The sequence below is a fragment of the Lissotriton vulgaris genome, chromosome 6 (genome assembly GCF_964263255.1).
Source record: "Lissotriton vulgaris chromosome 6, aLisVul1.2, whole genome shotgun sequence".
NCBI classification, from domain to species: domain Eukaryota; kingdom Metazoa; phylum Chordata; class Amphibia; order Caudata; family Salamandridae; genus Lissotriton; species Lissotriton vulgaris.
This window is the reverse complement of record NC_141694.1, coordinates 1849780973-1849788290: the sequence shown is the minus strand read 5'-3', so window position 1 is coordinate 1849788290 and position 7318 is coordinate 1849780973. Positions and strand designations below refer to the sequence as shown.

At 47.1% G+C, this 7318-nt stretch overlaps 1 pseudogene; it reads right to left on the bottom strand.

Annotated features, from left to right (window-relative positions):
- Positions 1–6454: 6454 nt before the first annotated feature.
- On the bottom strand, positions 6455–7071 carry LOC147709640 (28S ribosomal RNA; annotated as a pseudogene; the record flags this gene model as incomplete).
- Positions 7072–7318: the final 247 nt, after the last annotated feature.

Here is a 7318-nt window from a genome sequence, read left to right as displayed (position 1 = left end):
TACACTAATTACACGCGCCTGCTAACATCAGCCAGGGCTGTAGCCGGGCTCAGGCGGCGGATCACTACACTAATTACACGCAACTGCTAACATCAACCAGGGCTGCAGCTTGGCCTCAAGCTGGGGAACACGTGAATGAGCGTATCTGCGGGGACAATTACTTCAGCCTCTCATACTCGCTGTCACTCAACTCTCAAATTAAACAGATTTACCCGCGGCTGCTAACTCTCTCATTAAATGAAATTACACGCGACTGCTAACATCAACCAGGGCTGTAGCCGGGCTCAGGCGGCGGATCACTACACTAATTACATGCGCCTGCTTACATGAACCAGGGCTGCAGCTGGGCCTCAAGCGGGGGAACACGCGAATGACCAAATCTGAATACACACATTACACACATTCTATTTCATACCCGGACAACGTCGGGACAGCCTGCTAGTACTCTATATGTTACTGAATTAAAATTGTTCAACAGTTAGTTTAGTTTGTAAATTCAAATTGTACAGTACGACAAGAAAGGATTGTAATTATCTTACCTAGATGAAGGTTTTCTCCGCACTGCATCTGGTTGGTGATTAAAACTGAAAATCTTTTATTTTTTTATAAAACTCTTTTTTATTAAACTTGTTCATTATACATCAATAAATTAAACAGTCTGTACCGGTTACTGAGACAGTCACATTGTGCTATCAACATTTGATCAATTTACCGTGTTCCATCACAGTCGGGTGATTTGTTTATAGTTACATCTTTAAATAGCAGATAGTCAATGTATTTATCATTTATACTACAACAGATCTATTGAAGGGCCCAGCACTCTTTGTGTAGTTGTACTCACCCCAAGTCCAGTGCACGATATGCTTGCCATGGCATCCATATTTTTTCACATTTTTTTAATGCAGCCCCTACTGCGATATACTATTTCATCCGCCCTCTGGCACCAGTCTACGTCCTCTTCCAGTCAGCCACCGCTGGTATGAGCCTCGATCCCCATTTCCATGCAATATTCCTTTTAGATACCCCCCGGCCAATGCCAACCATATTCGAGCATGTCTGGGCCAGTCTTCTTCCCCTTGTATCAACAGCAGCAACCCCTTTGCCTCAAGCAGTACCTCCACTGAGAGTACCTGTGACACGGTAGCAGTTACTGCCTCCCAATATCCGCAAATCAGCTGACATTCCCATAGGATGTGGAAAAAAAGCCATCCTGCCCGCACCCCCTCAAGCTCAGAGGGTCTCCTGCCCTTCCAATTTGTGTATTAGACTGCGCAAATAATATGTTCTGTGAAGAATCTTAACCACATCCCTGCGGCCAAGATTTACCCCCGGTGCTGGGCCCTAATGAAAACGGGCGTGGTCATGACGGAACGGTTCCGTCATCAGCACTGCCCGACTGATGCTCATGACGGAACCGTTCCGTCATCAGCATCGAAAGGGTTAAGTTGTATGAATTATAAATCGCACGTGGATCGCTATTTCTCTGGGACCCTCATCTGTAATGTCACCTAGGTTGTCAGTCCATTTCGCCCTCAGAGGTCTCAGTGGGTCCGGTGAGTTGTTTAGCAACTTTTTATGTACCACTGAGACTCCCTGTTTGTGGATAGGGTCTAGTAGTACATGGTCTTCCAGGGGGCGAGGAGTTGGGGAGAATGCTTCCCTCCTGGATGTGCACCCTGAGTTCCTGGCCCAGCCTGTAATATTGAAGTGTTTGAGACGTTGCCAGATCAAACTCCTGCTTTAGGGACTCCAAGGAGATGAAGGCTCCACTTCTCCAAATAACTCCCAAACGTTCAATGCCTATTTTTTCCCATCTATAGAAGTCAGTCCAGTTTGAGACTTCTGTCAGTCTATCACTATGCCAGAGGGGAGTCGTAGCTGTCAATATATAACGGCTTCCTACATGGGTCTCAGCTTCTGTCCAGCACTGGACGACAGCAGCCATGTGATTGGGAGGAGTCCCTTTCTTCTTCCTGTTGTACAAAATGGCTTCATAGTTTTTACCTGCCATTGCTTCTCTACAAACCCTATAGGCAGGTTCATCTCAGCAGGAGTACACCCAATAATTGATTACAAACATCTGTGAGGCCGAGTAATGTAATTTCATTATTGTTACTGCTAGACCCCCATCATGGATTCCTCTATGTAGCTTCTTTAAGGCAGTCCGTGGGGTACCTCCGCTCCATAGCAGCGTCCAGAGCTCTTGATCTATTTGGCTAAAGAAGGTCAGGGGACCAGGGTAGGGCGTGTTTTGTAGCACATACAGAAGTCTTGGGAGGGACATCATCTTGTTTAGGGCTGCCCTTCCCATTAAAGTTAAAGGGGGATCTACCAATGCACCACATCCGACCTGAGTCGTTCTATTTGAGGAGCAAGATGACATTTCAGAAACAAACGTTGATACCTAGTCACAAATATGCCCGGGCATTAGAAGGCCACCAGTTCGATTAGAGCTGCAAACTGTGACGGCAATCTTGGGGGAAGAACCCGACATGGGAAAAACCACTGATTTGGTCCAGTTGATTCTGTAGCCCTTGTAACTACCAAGCAGCATGAAAATGTGGAGAATCCAAGCGATTGAATAGTACGACCTTGATACATATAGCATGATGTCATTGGCTTATAGAGAAATACATTCTTCCCAACCGTCGCTTAAGGTGATTCCTCATATCATTGGGTCGGGCCTGATCTAGGCCCCCAGCGGCTTCAGTGCAAGGGCAAAGATAAGGGAAGACAGCGGGCATCCCTTCCTAGTGCCTCGTCCGAGCAGGAAGGGCGCTGATAATGCTCCATTCACCCTTACTCTTGCCAATGGGTCTTAGCTTTACCCAGCTACAGAACTTTGGCCCAAAGCCCAGTCTAGCCAAAATAGTGAATAAGTATGGCCATTTCTTAAATTAAACAGCGATAAGATGGAGGTGCTAGTCTTCGGTAACAAACCTGATCTATGGAGCCCGAGACACTGGCCTTCGACCATGGGTTCCTTACCCATTTCATCGGAACGAGTGCGCAATCTTGGGGTCATTATTGATAAGGATCTATCTATGAAAGACCCGGCCAACAAAGTTGCAGCCACCTGTTTTACCATCTTAAGGTGGCTGAGAAAAATCTTCTGGATTCTGCCTTCTGACACCCAGAGATCCGTTGTGACGGCCTTGGTGACCTCTAGACTAGACTACGGGAACGTGCTCTACCTGGGGGCTACCAGGGCGGTCATACGCTGTCTCCAATTAGTTCAAAATGCTGTTGCACGGCTTCTCTGTGGTTGTCGAAAATGCGATCATATCACCGAGCGTCTAAAGGAGCTGCACTGGCTCAATCTTGACAACCGGGTAAAATTCAAGGCATTGTGCTTTATGCACAAGATCAAAATTGGAGTTGCCCCCTCCTATCTTCAGTCCCTTGTTAAATCTTATGTACCTGCCCGTTCTCTTAGTTCTTCTTCCCAACACCTTTTTTGTATTCCTAAGTTCAGGCTCTCGAGAATGGGTGGTCGCTCTTTTGCGACCTTAGGACCCAAACTCTGGAATTCTCTTCCCTTGGACTTGCGTATGGAGAACTCTCATATTCTCTTCCGTAAAGCCGTAAAGACCTGGCTTTTTGTCCAATAAATTTCCCTCTGGATTGTATTCTGCTCCCACTGTCTTTCAGCGCCGGGAAACGCTTACGGGTAGCTGTCGCGCGATATAAAATTAATAAATAAATAAATAAAAATAAAATAAAATTCAATACTGCTGAATGCCATAGAGGCATCCTGTGCCATCAGTGTTGTTTGTGCCATATGTGGCTGGGCCGTCATGTGTAGCACTCCGAATAGCCTCCACCAGTTTTAGAGAGTGTTTCTGCCTGGCATGAACCCTGATTGATCAATATGAAAAACTGAAGCTAGAGCTGGCTTCCGTCTTGCCGCCAGTACTTTAGTGAGTACTTTTGCCTCCATATTAAGCAGGGAAATAGGCCTATATGAGTTACACTCATCAGGATGCTTGCCCAATTTGTGAATTACTACAATAGTGGCTATAGTGGCTGTGTGCTGGTCGACTGCGAACTGTCCTGACTCTCTTGGTGTCTCGAACATTTCCAGCATTGGCCGGGTCACTGTCTCAGTTATGCTTTTAAAACGTTGAACCGGCAAACCATTCAGTCCCACCGCTTTCCATGATTTAAGAGCATGGAGGGCTCCTGATATTTCTTCCACTGTCAGATCTGCCTCTAGGGCCTCCACCCTGGAGGCAGAAGCATCCGGAGGGTGAAATCTTTTAAGAATTTGTCACAGTCTGTTCCTGTTCGGTGCTGGCCTGTGTGTATAGGGAAGTGTAGTAAGTGGCAAAAGTAGTGGCTATGTCAGTATTTGTGGTCCGCAGTGCCCCAGTTTCATCTCTAATCCCGACCACCCATGCCCTATGTCTAGCTCTCTTTTCTAGCCAGGCCAGGAGTTTGGACGACTTATCCTCCACATTGTAGAGGTGACATTGGGTCACCAGGGTATGAGATCTCGCTGTGTTGTCAGCTAGGGATCTCAGCTCCTGTTGGCGCAGTCGTAGCCTATGTCGTGTTTCTGAGCTCTCACCGCTCCCTACCTCATTTTTTTTCTAGAGCCAAAATTTCCCTCTCAATATCTTTGCACTCCTGTGAAGTATCTCCCCTTCCCAACCCCCCCCCCCCCCCCCCCACCAAGGCCTGGGCTTGTCCCCTTATTACGGTTTTAATGCTCCCCACAATATGATTGCGGATGATACCGAGACCTGATTCTCCTCAAAGTACTGTTGTGCGGCTGTACATAGTTTATCTCTTAATTCCTCATCTCGAAGATGCCAGGGATTTAGGCTTGGAAAGGTCAATTTGTTGGAATATGGACCCACAATAGTGACTCCTATTGGTGAATGATCCGATATCCCTGTGGCATAATGCTTAGTATCCATGAAGGAGCCCACTTGACCCTGAGAGGCAAACAGGTAATCCAGACATGACATGGAGTCGTGAGAGGCATAGAAGAATGTATATTGGGTGCGACTGGGATTGTGGAATCTCCACAGGTCTACCATTCCCATTGCTTGGTCAGTTTAATAACTTGGTCCTCTAATCTTTTTGTTTTGGATTGTAAGCTACCTATATCCGTCTTAGACAGGGATACTTTCTCTGCCATTCCCAGGAAATCCTCATGTAGGAGGTTCACTTCCACATCCAGCTTGGGTTCCAGCGTACTCTTCAAGTCTGTGCTTGCTTTCATTACATCCCTGAGAGAAGGGTCTTGTGTGGGGTCATTCACCCAGGGGGCCTCGAATGTCCAGGGGGTTTCGCTACTTCTTCCACTGATGCAAAAACAACAGTTGATGGACAGAATGCAGAAAAATGTCATACATTGACCCCAGTACAGAGATCTGGGCCTAAATCCATCATTTTTCTGCTCACCATGTCATTCCAGTTTGAACCCAGGCATATGCAAATCAGTCTTGACCCGGTGCCTCATGGGAACAGCCCAGCCCGAACTGCCAAGGCAGGTCCTCCCTGGACTGGAAACAAGCATCCTAGAACCGGTTTTGGGGTTTCACCCCTCTTCAGCCATGATAGGTTGGTTCGAAAGGCGTGGAGAGCAAGGGAACCACGTCTGGTCATACCCATCCCACTCGAGGTGACAAATGCAAAAACAACAGTTGATGGACAGAATGCAGAACAATGTCATAGATTCACTCCAGTACAGAGATCTGGGCCTAAATCCATTGTTTTTTTTGCTCACCATGCCATTCCAGTTTGAACCCAGCCATATGCAAATCAGTCTTGACCCTGTGCCTCATGGGAGCAGTCCAGCCTGAACTGCCAAGCCAGGTGCTCCCTGGACTGGAAACAAGCTTCCTATGACCGGTTTCGGGTTTTCACCCCTCTTCAGCCAGGATAGCTTGATTCCACTGGCATGGAGGCAAGGGGTTAAGATGGATTTGCATATGGCCAGGTCTAAACTGGGGTGGCATGGTGAGCAAAATAATGATGGATTTAACCCAGCTCTTTTGACTGGGGGTGAATGTTTTGATTTGTTCTGCATTCCGTCCATCAATTGTGTGTCTTTTGACCTCTTCCACTGAGCCCAGAGATACAGTGTACTTGTCTTTTTTGGTTAGACTGTCCAGGGTGGGGGCCCTTTGTGGGTACCATAGTTATCTAAAGTGAGGGATCAGATGTAGGGTATATAGTGTGGGGTTCACAGAATTCTTCAGACCTCCTTTGTGGTCGTGATCTATATTCTTGATTTATGTTTCCAGCCTCTTTGCACCGCAGTATGCCCGAGTTTCTCTCCTTCTATTTGAGTGGGAGTCTGGAGCTGGCCTCCATGCTTTGGAAAATTTTCGGAGGGATTTTAGGGACAATGTTCCTTTGTGCTGCCCGTCAAGCAGCGCACCAAGGCCACGCACACTACACACAGCAGAGGATGCCCAGAGCTCTAAGCTCCTTCGTGGCTCATCAGTAGGGTAAATCTAACCTGTCTCACGATGGTTTAAACCCAGGCCAGGTTCCCTATTAGTGGGTGAAGAATATAACACTTGGTGAATTCTGCTTCACAATGATAGGAAGAGACGACATCTAAGGATCAAAAAGGGACGTCGCCATGAAAGCTTGGCTGCCACAAGCCAGCTATCCATGTGGTAACTTTTCTGACACCTCCTGCTTCAAACCCAAAAAGTCAGAAAGATCGTGAGGCCCCGCTTTCATGGTCTGTATTCATATAAGAAATTGAGATCAAGTGAGCATTTGCCCTTCTGCTCCGCTGGAGGTTTCTGTCCTGCCTGAGCTCTCCTTAGGACACCTGTGTTATCGTTTTACAGGTTTACCGCCCAAGTCATATTCCCCACCGACCACTGTCCTTGGATCGGGACGCGGCAGCAGGCACCGGGCGCTTGGAGCCAGAAGAGAGCCCCAACGGGGCTCGCCCCCCTGTCTCACTGAGTAAGTGAAAAAATAATGAGTAGTGGTATTTCACCAGCGGCCCGAGGGCCTCCCACGTATCCTATAGCTCTTATGTCTCTTCACAGTGCCAGACTAGAGTCAAGCTCAACTGAACTTCTTTCCTCGCTGATTCTGCAAAGCCCGTTCCCTTGGCTGTGGTTATGCTAGATAGTAGGTAGGGACAGTGGGAATCTCGTTCATCCATTCTTCCGCATCACTAATTAGATGACGAGGCATTTGGCTACCTTAAGTTTACAGATATTTTGTTTACACAAAATAAAGATGTTAATGTACAGGCTTGCTTATAGCTGCACTGAAAATACTGACCTATAATCAAAAGTATTAATTATGTATTATTTTACTGTTTATGCCTTTTATG